Raw genomic sequence first — 17,990 nt, 5'->3', positions numbered from 1 at the left:
CTCCAGCCACGCTTCCCGACTCAGCTGCTGCCTGTCCCCATCCCAGTGCCTCGGTCCCCTTCCCTGCTTCCCTGGTCCCCTTCCCTGCTTCCCTGGCTGCCCGTGGCACAGGGACATCCCGTTGTCCCGCAGGACGCGCCCGGATGCTGCCCCGCGGCTCTTTCTCTCCCTACAGGATGGAGGATGGAGCACGGCCGGTAGCGGGCCGGGGCTGGAGGGCAGATGGGCTGGCAGGGGATATCTGCGGGCAGCGACAGCGGTGACATCACCCCGCTGCCCCGCTGGCGCTTCCCAGTGGGATGGAGGGGCTGCGCTTCCTGCTGGACCAGGCTCGGGGGGAGCAGAGAGCACAAGGAACGGGAACAGGTACCGGCCACGGGGCCCGTCCTGCAGCGCCGCTGCCGTTCTGGCCTGAGAAAGGCAGGGATGCGGAAAAAAAAAAAAAAAAAAAAAAGTAGGAAAATGAGAGAGACACAAACTGAGAAGAAAGACTACGAATGAGACCCGACCTTCACCGCCATCGCCCTGACTCCCATGTGCCTCCAAGCATGGTGCATTTTATGATTGATGGAGGTGCAAGTCCCACGAGTTCCACTGGAATAGCCACTCTCCCCTAACGCTTCCCCCAACAGCCTCTGGGTCTGACGATCTGACTCCCTCCTGTTGCTTTCACTGACTTCTTTTCCTTCTATTGCTTCTGTTACAACTCTGCTAGGTTTGAGGAATGAGCTTCAAGACACAATCTCAGCCCTGGAGCCAAGGAGAAAGCTAGGAAATTACCCCAGCTCCCTACCTCATACAGGAATGAAAGACAGAAACCTTGTAAGTGAAAACTGTATCCCCCAGGGCTCATCCTGGTAGCTTGGTAACCCTCATTTGTTCTCAACTAACTGCAAACTGAAAACAAAATCCTATAGTACCTATGATAACACAGTTACTAAAGGAAATGCTCACTATGTCCTCCCTGACACATGAGACTCACATTGCCCACACATGACATAACTGAAGCCACCACTTCTTACCTGAGAGTGGCTGAACATCTGTAGCAGCAGTGCTCAAGAGGAAAATGACTGTTCCTTCTTATTTGTGGTCCTCCTAAGATTCCTGGAGGATGCACCAGTGGTGGACCACACCAGAAGAGGTGAGGAAGGGGTGAGGAAAGCAAAGCATTTCCCTGCTCAGCAGGACAGCCCTCTGCACCAAACACCATTCCTCTGTTTCACTGGAGCAAGACACCACCATTCCCACTTTCAGGGACCAGCTAAAACTGCGTCCATTGGAAATGCTCAAGAGGTCATTAAACAACCAAAAAGATGTGATGGAAGTTATAACCACACACCAGTTTGAGGAATTCTCTCAGATCCTTGGCTTTTTCTAGGAGTCCACATAGCAGTATGTCTGGACAATTTTCCACACACCTTGGTTTGGCTTTTGTTTTTCTCTGTGCCTCTGTATCGTCATTTGAGCTGTCACTGCTTAACAGGCTAACTAAAATATCCTGAAGACCTTGTGAATTTTGAACACATTTATTTGGAAATTTTCACTGATGCTAAACGTTTTTCCTCTACCAGTGTGTTGATGTACCACCATCTCCCACAGGGCACAGGATCCACAGGCAGTGCTGGGTGAGGTTTCTGCTGATTGCTTTTGAGCTTTAACTTTTTCTTTCAAACTGGAAGACATTCTCCCTCAGCCGCTTGGTGCGTGTAGATCCCTTGTGCTAGCAGAACCCCTCCATTTGGAGAGCTTGGTGCGAATGGGGGTGAGGTTGGTGGTGATGGAACTGCTGGCTGGGAAGCTGTTCAGTATTTTACAGACCAGACAAGCCGCAGAGAAATAGCTGGAGGTGTCCTGCTGCTTTTGCTCGCGGTGGACACCGGAGGGAGCCGCAGCACACCGGCTTGCGAACGCCCCTTCTTTCTCTTGCAGTCCAAGCACACTCTCCAAGATATGTGGCTCTGCATCTGCAGACCTTCATCTGGAATGAAGCATCTCCTCTTAGCTCTCCTGTTTTTCGCCCTACTGGAATAGCAACTGTTTAACCTGTTTTTTGTGATAGAAAATAATCTTGATTTCATCCCTCCCTCCCTTGACTCATGACATTGACAAAGATTGCTGGACGCCCTTCATGGCTGGGAGAGATGAATACTTCACGTACTTCTGCACATTCCCTTCTCTCTCCTGTTGCTGTTTTCTGCTTTGCATGCTGCTGTTCTCCATCACAGGGTATCCTGGGGGAGATCTACAGCTGATGACTCAAGGTAAAGCACTCTCTTCTAAAAGTTCAGTGCCACAGTATGGTGTGAAGAACTGTGCCACAGTAAATGGTGTGGGTGACTCATAAAGAAAACACTTCCATACATATCTTTCTTCAAGTGCTGACCCCAGTGCCTGTAGGTGTTTACCTAAGATCAGATGCAGCGACAGTGATTTAGCAAAAACTTATCTTCCTTTCCAGTTGGTACTGATCCCATTATGTTATCTGGGATGCTGTAGGGATGGTAGCATATTTTGGATGAGATGCAAAATTAGCTTTCCTGGAAATTAAAATCTCCTGGTGCATTTCACCCTGTAGACTACTGCATCTAAACAGACAGTTAAAGTGATCCTGGAGCATGCCATTTCCAAAGGTCTGGGAGAGTTTTACCTCTCCTCTTTGTTTCCCTGGCCTTCACGTATCTTCATGGTAACAGAGCATTAAGTTACATCCAAGTGATAAGAAATTAATGAACTGCTGTGAGATCTATGAATGCATCATGTCAATAATGCAGCTCTAGTAGTCACGTGAAGTGGGGATGAAAGGAATTTTCTTGGGACCCCACTGCTGATGGGCTCCTTTAACACCTGAGGTCTAACACCATCCTGCAGTTGCTCCACTGGTGTTGCTGAGGTCATCAGTGGGAAGGGACATGAGTTAAAGGCCAGATCCATCTATCCCCAGTTTTGGGAGTTTCACGTCTTCATCACATTGTAGAAGAGGGAACACTGCCAAGTACAGGAACCTAGACACACCATTTGTCTCTTTTTTACTCATAGTCACATTTTCTGTTGTCCAATCTACAAAAATAAGGAATTCTTCACCCCTTTATTTCCAAATCAACAAGACAGTGCTTAGAGGGCAGGCAGTCTTTCAGTCACAAAATACACGAAGGTAGTCCATGAAACTCTAATTTATACTGCCTCAGCTCCTTCAAATCAGTTCAGCACTGTGAAGACCTGAGCACAAGAAGAGAAAATCAGTGAGATCTTTGGTTGGTGATTTGGCCATGTGCTTCAGGCTTCTCATGGCCAAGGTGGTTATGCTGAGTTGTCAGGGCTTTCCTTCTTCACTGGGTGTGCATTGGGTTTTTCTTCTCTGCTCTTTCTGTAGTTCTTGTTATCACAAAAATCCTTCCTTTCTGATCCTTTCTACTGTCTTAGGGCAGATTCTTCCCGGCTCCTCCACCTGTTCCTCCACCCTCTCCTTTCTCCAAGGAGCTGAGCTCAAATATGGCTTTTCTCAGGGAATGTTTCCCAAAACTGTTCTCTCAGGGAATGCATAACACTTTAAGCTTAACATATAAATCCCTCCTGCAGGCTCAGTTATGTGTGTCCATACAGACTCTGGAGCACATAGAAACACCATATTTAATTCAACTGGTGCAATTTTATGTACAGATGAGGCTGCAGACACAAGTAAAACACCAGCAAGGACATGATGGATTCCCCCTCCCCTTCTCCCATCTCATCTGGACATCACAAACCCTGGAGCAAAGCCAGCAGGATTAATCCTCCTGTTGCAGCACAGCAATCATGCCCTGGAGCAGCAACCAGAGCTGGCTGAAGGAGTCACTGCTGGGAAGTAGAGCTGTGTTGGTCTTACACCAAGACAGAGAGGTTCACAGAGCTGCTCCAGCACAGATCAAGTCACAGCTGAGCTTTCCAAACACTGCAGTATCAGTCTTACTTAAATCCAGCCTCTTACACCATTTTATTGTCATTTGGTAGTCCTCCATGGTGGAACAGATTTTAGTGGTTTTGTCTACACTAACAGTCCAAAGCCAGCAAAACTATATTAATTATATTTAAAAACAGGATATCCTGTAAGCTTTTAATATCATTGGTGAAGGAGGCAAAAGTGGCAACTTTAAAAGCCATTTGCTTTAAATTCTGTAGTGTTTATGAAATTAACATTTGTTGTCAAAGCCTATTTTTAAACTGGCCACATCCCAAATATACAAACTGTTGAAGTCCTTTTCTCTGTCAGCCTTAACAGCACTCACCCTGCTGCTGAAAGGATTTAAGAAAGAAGAGCAAATTGTACTGAGTAGAAGAAATGCAAATGATGTTATATGTTAGCAGACAGACTGATGAAGGCCTATGTTGTGGGGAAATTAAGAAGCACCACTTTCAGGTTTGCATCTCTCCATTTCCTATACCTTCACAGGGACAGTAAAGTCTGACTTAAATATTCATTTATGTTTTATTCTACGGTTGATGTTACAGGAATCTGAACAAAGACTTTGGGCATTACTGCAACCACATTGATATAAATTGCTCTGTCTCCTGTAGGTACTACTGACTTCAACCAGGCCACCTGAATTTTCTTGTGACCTTCCCCAGGTGTAGTCACTATTCTAACTCGATGGCAGACTGAAAACAAGGCAAGCAATGTTAATGAAAATCTGTCCTAATGTGAAATGTGTACATGTAAAGGGCCTGCACTGCTTTAGCTCACCTCAGCTTTAAAGAGATGAAAACAGCAACAAATGTAGACCATTCTGTATCAACATCAACAGCACCTTCACAAGATGCCTGTAAAAGGGCAACACTGTAGCTGAAAAATCCAATTTAGTACTATTCTAATGATTTCTTGCCTCTGTCCATCAATGCAGCTGCCCTGATATGTATCTTTTTATGAAAAAAACCACTTCAACTATTTATCTACTATGTTAATTTTCTTAGAAAAAACCAACCAAACAAACAAAAAAACAAACCAAAAAGAAACCCCCATATAGAATATTTGCATTCAAATCAAAGCCCACTGTGTTTGTTAAAATATAAATGTTATTTCATCATATCAATGTAACCTCTTTAGCAAGGCTCCTCTGGCTATTTATTGTACACTTGAGTTTTCTTGCCATGCCTGCTACCTCAGGTTTCTCTCCAATTTCATTCTTGGTTTTTTTTTTTTTTTTTTTTTTTTTTTTTTTTTTTTTTTTTTTTTTGTTTTGTTTTGTTTTGTTTTGTTATGTTTTCTTTTTCCTGTATCTAATTTCTCTCTCTCTCTGCCTCCCTTCCATTTCTTCACTTATTCCTCTGATTTTCTTTCTTTCTTTCTTTCTTTCTTTCTTTCTTTCTTTCTTTCTTTCTTTCTTTCTTTCTTTCTTTCTTTCTTTCTTTCTTTCTTTCTTTCTTTCTTTCTTTCTTTCTTTCTTTCTTTCTTTCTTTTTCTCTCCTTTTTCTTTTTTTTTCTGTCCCCCTCCCAGTGCTGTCTCCCGGTTTTTCTATCTGAACAAGCTTTTCTGACTCTGGCGTTCTCTCTGTCTCCTTGGTTTCCTTTCAGTCGCCCTCACCGGAATGTTGGCAGAAACATATTTTTCTTTGAAAACAAAGAGACTAAATAAGTAAATGAATAAATAAAATAGCTGGAAGCAGATGGGAGGTCTCAGTTCCAGAAGGGTCTGTATTCTGCGAGATTTTCTCACTTCCTAGCAAAGGAGGAGATAGTTGCACGCCCTGCCCACCCACCCCCAGGCTCGCAGGGAGCCAGGCTTCCCCCTCCCCTGGCGTGAGGACCTTGCTGGGAGTGATGGATTGCACTGCAGCGAGGGCTGGGAAGCACTGCAGGGAGAGGAGGGGGAGGGATGAGGAAGGAAGGGAAGGCGGGAAGGAGGGAGGAGACAGGCTGCCAGCGTCGGGCTGGGAAGGATGTAACGGGGCTGATGAGGAGAGAGGAAGGGGGGAATGGGAAAACGAGGATGGGGAGGGCATGGCTGGGAGAGCGTTTCTGCAGACAGCACGGCTCCCATCAGGCTGAGGAGCCCAGGAATGGAGGTGGAGGCACCAGGCAGCGGGGGCAAGGCTGGCACTGAGCAGCAGGGGAGACGGGCGGGGAAAATGGAAACGACATAAGGAAAGGGGAGGAGGAGAGAAAGTCGGAGCTAGAGAAAATAAGGCTTTGGTTGTACAGCAACGACAAAAGGACACAACTCTGGCAATCTGGATTTCTTTGGAGCTGTAACAGAGGAGGCAGTGTTGATGTAGAAATACTCAAAAGGTCAAACACAGCATGCTGCAAACTGTAGTGAAATGGGCTTTCATTGCACTCCGAAGGGCGGTAACAGGATGACCTCTGGGCAGTAGCGAGGTCCATCTGTGCGGCCGAACCTACTGGTGATGGAGCCTGCAGTGTCTGCCTGCAGCGGCTTCATCGCCCTGTGGATTTTGGCAAGGGGGATGCGTCCTTTTGCTTGGGCACTGTGAGGAATGCAGATGACCTCCTCCACACTGAACCAATTGCAAGTGCTGCTGAAACATCAGTTGTCATTGTTTGTTGCCTTTCACGCTTCTCTTCTCTCTCTCTCTCTTTTTTAATATACATTTGTCCATCTGTTCCTCATTCATTGCCCAGATTTTTCCTCCATCTCTCCCGTTTCCAGCATTACCTTCCTCTCCCTCGCCCCTGCCCACTGGCGGGCGCAGCGCTGGGAAGGGCGGCGGGACCCGGGGCCGCGGGGCTGGGGAGGATGGGGAGCGGGGAGGGAGGGCTGGCAGCCATCGAGCAGCCCAGCCCGCAGGACGCTGTCCCGCCCCTACAACTTCGCGGAGAGACCCTCCCCCCCTCCCGCCATCCACTCATCCCCCTCTCGCCATCCACTCATCCCCCTCTGGCTACAGCTGGCTCTCCGCCCCCCATCGCCGTGCACCAGCTGCGGATTCCAGCTACACTGACCTAGTTTTGGCCTCCCTGCGAGGCACCTCTGCCCCCCTCCTCCCTTAGCACCTGGCGCAGGAGAAAGGAAGGGGAAGGGTCCTCTAGCACCTTAGGGAGCCTCCTGAGCACTGCTGCCATCATGGCGCCGGACCCTGCGAGGGGGGACCAGGATGGGAGATGCAGGGCCCCCGCCCCCATATCAGCTCCATCGGCTCAGGGCAGGCAAGCGGAGCTGGGTGTGTAAGCATCCCTGTAGCTGCGAGAGGGAGCATCAGTTAGATGAAGAACAATGAAGAAACCGCTCCCCACGAATGAGAGAGAAAGAAAAAAAAAAAAACCACAAAAAACAAAAACAACACAAAAACAACAGATTGCCAGCTCTCATCAGCTCCGGTGACAGAACTGCCGGACACGAGAGGAAAACACTAACACGACTGGGATAAACTCGAGGACATATAACCTGCTGCCTGAAGCTCTTTAGCTCGGAGGGCAGATGTTTATCAGACTTAATGCAGCAAAGTGCCTGCGAGATACAGCCACCCTGTGGTTGCATCAGATCTTTCCCAACAGGCACTGAAATCCAAAGTCATCACTGCAACAGCATTCATCAAAAGACAATGGAGAAGGAGACAGAAAAGGGCGAAATAGGAGTAAAAAAGAGGTAAAGGGGCAGGAAACAAAGGCAGGCAGGCAAGCAGGAACTTTCTCAAGATGGTAAAGTAAAAATGCAGACTGTGAAAAACAGCTGGAGAAGGGGCCAGGCAGACAACAGGGACTGGGAGAAGAGAGATACAGACAAAGTGCTTTCCTTTCAAATGAGTGTTTCCATCGAAAGCACATTCATCCTTCTGTCCAGTACTGTTCTCGGTTTCCCTGCAGCAGAACTGCAACTTAGTTGGGAGAAATGCACTCCTGTTTTGTGGAACTGGGAGCTGCTGGTTATATACCAGTCTTTGAAACTTACCAGCTGCTATTCATCCATCCCTTTGTCTCTGTCTGCAACTCTGCCCGCCTGGGCTTCTTTGTGTCTCTCAGTCCTCAAACTGTGCCCAGAATAGGGAAAACAGAAGCCTCTGACCTTCTCCAAAGTTACCTATTCAATGAGATGCATGCACTCCTCCCTTATGTCCCCAAACGGTTGCTGTCTGTCAGGAAAGGTCTCTCAATGCCCCTACAAGCCCTTTTCTTCTGTCAGGATTGTACCCTGAGCCTAAGCCTCGTCTCAAATGCTGGGAGGAAGGGTGTTCCCATTCCTTCTATTCCATCACATGCACCGCCACTGTTATTTTGTCCCAGTATTTACAGCAAAATAATTATTTTCCCCTCCGTAGCCTGCTGGCTCCCTTCCCACTGCCTGGCATAGGAAACGGGCAGTTGCGTCCTCCCCCTGCCCGTGAGACCGGCACCGGCCGCCCCTCCAGCCCAGGACGGCTCTCCATCCCAGCAGGGATCCAGAGATGCTCCCCGGGCAGCATGTCCCGCGCTGCCCCAGCCCCTCTGCCCGCACGCCGCTCTCCCGCCTCGGGGCACTCCCGAGCCCGGCCCGCTCTGCCGCTGGCTGGACGGCGGCTCTGGCAGCCGGCCCGGGGCAGAGACCTCGCTGCCGCCGCCGGTCGCGGCCGGGCTGCCACGGGCAGGGCTGGGCTCCTCGGCACCGCCGCCACCGCTGCCCGCGGCGCCCCGCCCGCACACGGGCAAGGAGGATGCGGATGCGCGCCCGGGCGCGGGTGGGCAGCGGGGGCGAGCGTGGGGCTGGACCCTCCCGGGTGGGACCCGCAGCCTCCCCGCCCCGAGCCCTCTGCTACCGCTCGGGGTGTCCGCGCCGGCAGCGGCGGAGAGAGGTCCCCATCGGGCATCAGCAGGGCATGGAGCTGTTCGTGGGGAGCAGGAGAGCTTCCCCTGGCATGGGAAACCCGTGTGTGTAGGGCAAGGGACTGTGTTTATCCAGAGACATGGGTGAGTCCGGCGTGATGAAGCACATGGAGCCAGGCACACACGGGCGACAGACCCATCTGCAAGGTGGGCTGTCACATTCTGGAGGGCACGGTGTGGGATTGAGTCAGTGAAACCTGGAACTTTCTGCAGACCCCTTTAGCTGGGAGTCCTTTGTGTTAACAGTGGTTTCTCCATTTTCTGTTATTTTAGAGTAGTTAATTCAGAACAGGAATTAGTGTAACAGCAGAACCAATGAGAAGCTCGGGTTGTAGGAAATTAAAGATGATTTTGCACCATTTGGCAGAGTCCTCATTTACATGGTATAAAACAAGAATGATACGGCCATTTTTCCTGTTGAAACACAGGCCAGAAGTTGTTTCCCTTCATTGGACCATCCATGTTCATATGTGAACCCAAGCATTCATGTGTGAACACAGGCATTTACCTTGCCTTATACATATTTTTTTTTTTACTGTTCAGTCATCCAAGCAGGAAGCAGAAACATTGCTATGAGACTTAGCTGACCAAATGAGTAGCTACTGAAGACACAGGGGAGCACACAGTCAGCACACAGGAAAATGAGTATAAATAATTAGGCTTAGCAACATTTTCAGGCTGCACTTTTCTTCATTGTTCCATCACAAGGTCATACACCCAACCAGAGACAGTATATGAAACTTTACAATGTGAATAATGGGATAATATCCTGCAGGCTTTGGCTTCAGGACTAAACAGCTGGTTTGCAGTTGTAGTGAACTCAGTGACAAAAGATGTTTCATGGAATCAACCGTGAAATCAGATTTTGCATACATTAAGGCTTTGGACCAGTCCTTACATTATGCATTACAGAGTGCATGGGAAAAATCTCAAAAGAAAGGTGCCAGGACTTGTTAGTGTTCTGAGGCATCTATTCCTTGTTGATTCTACAATTATAATTCTTCCCTAAAGGGTGAAGCTTTGTATTCTGGACCACTGACACTGACTGAGGGCACTGTCCAATATCATTCTTGCACTATAAAATAGTAAGAATTTAATCCTGAGAATAGATTTATGGACAACAAGAGAGACCTCGCCTTCACTGGCAAAAAGAAAAAAAAAAAGAAAAAAAGAAAAAGAAAAAGAAAAAGAAAAAAAAAAAAAAAAAAAAAAAAAAAAAAAAAAAAAAAAAAAAAAAGAAAAAAAGGTCTTTCCCAATTCTTGGGAACTATAACTTCATAACCTCTACATGCAACTCAGTTGCAGTGACAACTCTTAATAAAAAAGAACTCAAAAGCTTCTGCAGCAGTAGGTATATTCTAGGTGGGCACATCCTAAGTAATAAATTGACCCTTTCTTCTCTTTCTTCTGTTCAACCTTTCCAAGAAAGGGCAAAATACTCTCATGACTCTTTCCAAACTCACTTAAGTTTCTAGATGAGGGGAAATTGTTCTAGAGATATAGGGTATCCAACCTGCGACAAAGTTCAACATACTACAACCCCAGCAGCTCAACAAACAATAATAAAAAGGATACAGGGCTACATTTTGCATGAGGAAGAGCTACAAAGGTAAGTGCTAGTTGGTGGAATAAATTGTTACAGATAATCATAAGACCCAGCTGAAGTATCCCAAATGGTTTGAGATCAAATATCTTACTGCTACCATGACAAATGTTTTTCCTGTACTTGTAGAATGACTTCCTCTCAGATGTCTTATAACCAAACATGCATTTGTATGGCCAAAAATCTACATTCCTGAATTCCCCAGCTGTGCAATTCTCCTCTTTCCACAAACTCCTAACTGTGTTTGAGCAGCAGAGGCATCTGCCTTACCACTTGGCTGCTTATTGAAATATAAAAGAAAAAAATTCTGCTATTACTGTATCACTGTAGTTACATAAATCCTAATACAGATATTTTTCTATCCTCTTTGCTTTATGCTCTCTTAAAAACCAGCATGCGTGAATCCAGAAGAATTTTTACTCTGAAATACCTGTGCATGCTGGGCAATGTGAAGTTGTTGCGCAATCTTCAGCAGAGCAGTGATACCACAGTAGCTCTTTGTTAGCAAATTCTCTGTGTAAACAAACCCGGCGCACCTCACAGCCTGAAATTACAACTTTTGAAAGTGCGAACTTCGTGCACATGGGAACTCTGTTCTAGAAGGCTTCAGAGTGTAGTAATTCTGTCAAAGAAAGTCATATTTTGCTACTGTCAAAACAACACAAATATTGTCTAGCATTTTGGTGTTCTATATCTCTACCTATATCTCTATCTCTATCTCTGTCTCTATCTCTATCTCTATCTCTATCTCTATCTATTATCTATTACTAGTTTACCGTGCTGGTACTTGCCTACAATTGCCTCCTACTCTCAAGTTGTACTTTCAAGTTGGCTTTTAAGTGAGTGATAGTGTATCTTTCCTTACACTGTTGTACAGAGTCAGAAGGAGGGGAACCTGGAATTTGGAAGTGGTCTCTGTCTTGCAGCTGTGAGAAGCCAGAAGACTTGGCAAGCAACCCAAGCAGACGGGAGAGCATTGGATGATATCTGGTAAATAGGGATTTTGGCCTCTGACATCATCTGTGAGGTAGCCTTGCCTCATACTCATTAAGCAAACAGTTTCAGAAGAGCTGCCTGAATCACATGTGAGGTTTAGTGAGTAGGACCCAGATGTTTGCAGAGCAAAATGAAAAAAACTCTGTCATTCAGGTGAAAGAATTAAGATGGGTAGGACAGCACTGCCACATGCTGAAGGGCAGGTTGAATGGGAACATTCATCGTAGGATGGGTGTTTGGGAATGATCAATGGCTGTATCCCATATTTGCAAAGCTGGGAGTGCAACACAGGTTACTGAGGAACACACATGTTATTCCCCTGGTGTGCAGTGTGTGTATTGTGTCTAGAGGTTCTGAAAATTGGTGAAGGAGAAATTCACACAGGAGAATCTGAAATATATGGCTGATACAATACGGTGAATGAAAAGGGTGTGGTACCGAGGAAACTGAGTAGGTGTGCCACAGAAACTGATCAACAAGGTGTGTTGATTGATAAAGGGGATGTGTCATATTTGTTTGCTCCAGCAATGATTATTTTAGAGAAGTGACAGAAGCGAGGGATGGTGCAGCCCTGGCTGCACGCTGGGTATGTCAGGCACATGATGCTGTATGACGGATGTGTTACATGAGGGACATGTCACAGGACATAAGGTGAGCGGACATAGGCTTAAGCTGTGCCAAGGGAGGTTTAGGTTGGACATTAGGAAGAATTTCTTCACTGAAAGCATGATTAGATATTGGAAATATCTGCCCAGGGAGGTGGTGAGGTCACTGTTCCTGGAGGTGTTTAAGGAAAAACTGGATGTGGCACTCAGTGCCATGATCTATTTCCATGGTGGTGTTTGGTCATAGGTTGGAGTCAGTGATCTCAGAGGTCTTTTCCAACCAAATTGATTCTGTGGTTCTGTCACACCTTGACCTGTCACATGAAGAAGTATGAGGGTTCTGGCTTTGCACACCACATGCCAACAGCAGCAGCAGCAGTGACAATCACTGCCAGACAACACAGCTGCCTGGGCTGCGCTGGGTCGGTCACCTGTGGCAGTGGCCTGGGATCTGCACCCTGGAGTGGCAGTCAGGGGTGAAAGGTGGGGCTGCAGGAGAAGCCGGGTGGGCACGGCAGGACCCAGACTTGGGTCTGCCATGGCAGTAGGGGCTGGACCAAAGCCCGGTCTCGGGTGGGGGAGAAGGGCAGGAGTGGGTGTGAGGAAGACATGAGGAAGAGCTTTGTCAGCAGGTCGTGGGATGTGATCCTGCCCCTCTACTTGGCCTTAGTGAGGCTGCATCTGGATCGCAGTGTCCAGTCTGGGTTCCTCAGGGGAGATGTAAAGCTCCCGGAGCAGGTCTGGGGTGGGAACAAGGATGACTGGGGGACTAGAGCAGCTCTCTTGCAAGGAAAGGCTGAGAGAGTGGGGCCTGTTCAGCCTCGAGAAGATGGGGGGACCTTAGCAATGTGTATAAGCAACTAAAGCGGGGATGCCAAGAGGACGGAGCCAGGCCCTGCTTGATGGTGCCAACCATTAGGACATGAGGCAATGGGCAGAAAATGATGCTCTGGAAGTTCCACCTGAATACGAGGAAGAACTTCTTTGGTGCGCAGGTGACCGAGCACTGGAACAGATTGCTTCGAAAGGCTGTGGAGTCTGTCACTGGCGATATTTGAGAACTGGTTGCAATCCCGTGCAGTGGGCTGGCCGGTTGGTGTGGGCAGGTTGGTGCAGGTGACCACTGCGGTCCCTTCCAACCTGCCCCCTGCTGTGGCAGGCCTCGGCCGTTAGACAGGAGCGGCTTCGGGCCGCGGGTGGTGCCGCCGCTCACGAGCAGCAGTTCGGTCCGGTCCGATCCGGTTGGCCCGGTCCGGTTTGGCCCGGTTCGGTCCGGTTGGGCTCGGTCTGGCCCGAGGCGCCGCCGCCCTCGCGCCCGCCGCGCGCGTGCCCGTCCCGGCCCGGCCGTTGGGGCACCGGCGCCGCTCCGCTGTGAGGGCGGCGGGAGCGAGCGCGGGAGGCGGCGGCGGCGGCGGGCGGGGGGCTCGGTGCAGGGAACAGCCGCGGCCTCCTCGCCTCAGCCGCGGGGAGGAGGGACACCGAGCAGGGGGGAAGGCGGGGTGGCGGCGGGGCTGGGGGGGGGACGAGCGGAGCGTCGCGTCGCTCGCTTCCCTCTAGGACCGCGCGGCGGGAGGAAGGGGCGCGTCTCCCCGGAGCCTTCGTCGCCCCGCGCCCTCCATTCCCAGGCCCGGTGCCGGAGGGGGTGGGGGCGGGCGCCCCGCGGGTCCCCTCAGGCTCGGCGGTGCCCGGGGCGGGTGAGATGTCGGGCTGAGCGGGCGCGAGCCCGCGGGGGTGGGGTCCGCCGTGCCCGGGGAGGGGGCGGGGGGTGGTCGGGACCGTCCCCTCACGGCCGTCCCGCCCCGCCGCGCTGCGCCCATGGTGATTGTGCTGCATCCCCCGCGCGCCGAGCGGGGCGAGCTGCCCGCGCCTCCCGCCGCGCCCGCCGGGGCGCCCAGGTGGGTGGCGGAGGGGCGGCGGCGGCGGCGGCCGCTGGTCGTGCCGGGGAGAGGGGCGGGAGGGGCGGCGGGCCCGGGACACGCGCTCCGCGGGCGGGTCGGCGGCGCTGCCGGGCGGGGTGGGTGGGTGGGTGCGGGCCGCCGCCCCGCGGGCTCGCTCGGGTCCAGGGGGATCGGCGGCGGCCGTGGGGGCTGATCTTCACGTGATGGAGCCAGGGGGGTGTGTGGCGGGCGTTGGGTCTGGCAGAAAGATCTTCCCAACTGGGTTTCCTCTCCCCTTTTGTTTTCCGGTGTTTCAAAAAGCTGGTGGCACATCGGTGACTTTACTGCCTGGGATCTTACCAGGGGCTCCGTTTTCCAAGCGTGCCACTGTGAATCTTGGATTGATTCCATCATTTAAGCCAGCATCCTTTAAACATGTTATTTTTTTTTCTTTTTTTTTTTTTTTTATCCCTTTTTTTTTTTTTTGGTCACCGTTTTTAAACGGCTGTTTATTTTCTGTGGCAGAGTGTGTTCTAATGCATGGGAACACATGCTCCTAATACATAGGAATACACCCTTCTGGACTGAAACGTACTTTTCTCCGGTCTTATCTGAATCCTAAAGGTTATTTTGGGGGAGAGGTTTAAAGGTTTAAAGGCTCACAAATAAAGAGGAATAGTTTTTGTAGGCTTAGAAACTCAATTTCCTCATATGTTCCCACCTAAGTACGGATTTATGTACCCATTGAATGCAATTCTTAAGTTAAAGAACAAACTGCTTAGCCTTGTGGGCTTTTTCCCTTTAAAATCAGTTTCTGTGATAGTATATTTGTGTAAAATACTTAAAGTTGCACATTTCCCCTAATTATGTTCGTGTCATCATTTTCTTTTGACTTTGCTTACTGTTTTGAGTAGCACCTTTTCTTCCTTTGGGATTTAGCTTATCTTTATTTCATACCTTTGTATGTTTATGTCTAATAGGGATGTTTCTTTTTTTTTTTTTCTTTTTCCTCCCTAGGTGTTGGTGACTTCAGTCATTTAGGGGTTTAGTTCTGAGGAAGTAGAGACACAAGGATTGAGTTTCTTTTACGCAGAAAGCTACAGCTCTTCACCAGTACTCTTTTTACTCCTTCCCATCCTTCCCTGCTCCGTAGGGGAGAACAATTTGGGAATTATTTTAAACATTCATTTACTCCCCCTTCCCTCCCTCCCTCCCTCAGAAATCTACCCTGGTCCCAGAGGCATCTGCTAGACAGTGCCTGACAGGACCAGGAGAACGCTATCATTGCTTGTTTGCCTTGGGAGCTTCAGTAGTACCCTTCCCTCCTTTGGGGTGTAGTGGAGGGAGGCATCCAGAAGACTTCCCTTTTTGGTTAGTAGAGGATCCAGGAAAAGGGGTACCTAGCAAGACACGTGACCTCCTTGAGGGAGCCAGAACTGAAGCAGCACTTGGCACGCTGAAGGAAACACCCATCTTTAGTGTCTTTTTCGTCTTCCACTCCTTCCTCACCAAATTTCTGGTAAGTCTCTTCAGCCCATTCATTCACGCAGTGCATGTTTCCCTTCCCCCACTCCAGGCGCTGGGAGAGGCATGCACAGAGACTGTGGGGTGGGGGAAGGGAGGAGGGAAAACTGGCTGTGTACACACGGATCGGATCGGGGAGGAGAGGGGGTATTGTACCACGCTGCGGGGGAACCTGGCACAGGTGGAAAAGCAGCTGATGTGGGAGGAAATGGTGTGTTTTATTTGCACACGGGCGTGCGTGCGCACACGGGGACAGTGGAGGGGTGTGAAAGCTGAGAGCCCCTTGTTGGGAAAAATACCAAAACCGAAGTGGAAGGATGGCTGCTGCTGGCCAGTATTGGGCTCGTGTCGCGGGGAGGAAAGAGAATGGATTATTTGGTGGCGATGGGGAAGTGGGGTGTGGGAATGGGGAATCTTGCCTTCTACTTGCAAGCATGAACACAGAGGAGGAATGATGGGGGGTGTGGATGTCCGCCTTTCAGAGGCAGCTGTGCCTGGGAGGATTGCTGCTAGCATCTTGAACATCACTCAGTGCAAAGGTGGAGACAAGGAGATGAAAGCCATCATGGGGAGTGCAGTTGCCCGTCCGCAGGGGTGGGAATGAATGGGAACAATTAATATATTCCCATATCCTTTGGCTGTTGCAGTCTCCAAATCTCAAAGGGATAAGGAGGTGAATACTGTGATGTGCTTTCAAAGAGGTGTGCTTGGGGTTCACCTGCCTGCAGAGACTTTCAATTCTCCGATGCATGTGTAGAGGGTGGATGATAATGCAGCAGCGGTGGACAGATTGTGCTGCAGCTTTTCAATATATTATATAAAATGCATTTAAATAAATATTTTAATTTTTCAGATTCTTCAGCTTTTAAAAATGTGTTCTTTCCAAAGATTCTCAAACAATTATGTGACAGTCTTAGGAAAACTAGTTTCTGGTACGTAAAAGAGGAATTTTTCTTGATGTTGGCCTTAAGCATCACCATGAAGCAGCATTGTCAGGAACAAGTTGACTTATCTTGGATTTATTTTTCTAAAGATGTCAGTTCTTTTCTCTATCACCATGTGATATATTCATCATCCATACATATTTCCTTAACATTTTCTTTAGATGATCATCATTCTGCTATCTTTGTGTGGAAAAAAAAATCACTTGTGCTTTATGCTCAAAACAGCTGTGAACTGTTTGCAGACCTGCTCTCCCTATGTCATAGAAAGTCCAATTTCTGGGATATTTCAAATGCTGCTCTCTTCTCATTAAGATGAGACAGAGATTTCCATGACAGTGTATGATGGATTACATGCTGGGTCGTGTGCTGGACAACTGTTCATTAGCTGTTTAACTGGTCTGCTATGTAAGATTGACTTTAAAATTCAGATCTGCCTTGAGGTGTTTCCTGAAGGAGATAACTTGGAAGCATCTGCCAGCCATTCTTAGGTCTTCACTCTCTTGAAATGCATCTTTCCAGCCATTCTAGAAACTGCTCTAATGGTAGAGATGATTGGTTTATTGGAAATGTGTACTCAGTTTCAAGCCTTAGCTAATACATGATGAAAAGGAAATCAAAGTACCTTTTCCAGCTTCAATAGCACTGTTCTGAAAATGAGTATTATGGGAGAAGCATTAATGGTGTTGTTAGTGTTACTCTTAGTGAGGTGAGTGCTTGGAGCAGTGTTTTTCCTACTTCTCCATTTCCCATGGTGGTTGTGACTGTCAGTCTCTTGCTCATTCCTTCTCACTTCCCTGAGATTTTTATTGTCAGTATCTCAGCTGTAGGGATTAAACATGCCTAGAGGTGTGCTAAAACTAAGGCTAGGTTTTACCTCTCTGTTAACCACTGAAATCTGTGGAGTTTGTGTTATCTGCACAGTGCTGTAACATCTGGGCCAAGCCCTAGGAAAGGGGCGGTTCTGGGAGGGGCTGCTGGTGATAACTATTCCCCTAACTTGTTTCCCAGATCCCACTGTAGGCAGTGGGAGTGTGCTGCAACATCAGATCACAAGTTGAGCAGGTGAAATAGCTAGATCACGTTGATCATTAATGCTCTAAACATATGGGATTCCATTCATCATTCCCATAGGGAAGACACAGCCTAGACTTTATATTACAAAAGCATTTGGGTAGTTGCATACTGAACAAAAAGAATACTGAACTTTTTTTTTTTTGTATACTAGATACCTTTTATCTTACACATTTATCAATAATGCATAAATTAATTAGGATCTCCTAAAAATGGGTTTCTTGTGTCATCTTAAGGGAAATACATCATGGTGAAAAAGAAAAAGAAACGAGAGTATTTTTCTCCTACTTCTGTATGTTGAAGACAGGAGAATGAGTAAATGAGCCATGGAGACCAATCTCCCATTCCTGGAGGGAGAGGGAGGTCTCTAATTTTCTCTGTGAAGAGAACACCCCCTTCAAGGCAAAAAAAGTGGTCTTCAGAGAAGAGTTCCAGATCTCTCTAGACAGCTGATCTGATTGGCTGAATTCCCTGTTATTTCAATAAAACATATTCATATGTGATGTAAAGTCAAAAAGGAGCACAGTGAGTGCTTTTGTTAGAACAGCTGCTAGAGGTGTACTGCAGATTGAAGGAATGTGG

General features: G+C 48.4%; 1 protein-coding gene across 2 annotated transcripts in view; it reads left to right on the top strand.

Annotated features, from left to right (window-relative positions):
- The first annotated feature begins 14,803 nt into the window (after positions 1-14,803).
- RIMKLB (ribosomal modification protein rimK like family member B) overlaps positions 14,804-17,990 on the top strand; it is a 40,353-nt gene continuing 37,166 nt past the window's right edge. For both annotated transcript variants that reach the window (XM_083885000.1, XM_083884999.1), the window contains exon 1: positions 14,804-15,388. The gene's annotated coding sequence lies outside the window, so the exon portion shown is untranslated. The remainder of the gene's footprint in view (positions 15,389-17,990) is intronic.

This window comes from Zosterops lateralis, assembly GCF_965231275.1.
Source record: "Zosterops lateralis genome assembly, chromosome: 2".
Classification (NCBI taxonomy): Eukaryota; Metazoa; Chordata; class Aves; order Passeriformes; family Zosteropidae; genus Zosterops; species Zosterops lateralis.
The sequence above is the reverse complement of the archived record's forward strand: the minus strand, read 5'-3'. Positions and strand labels throughout refer to the sequence as shown.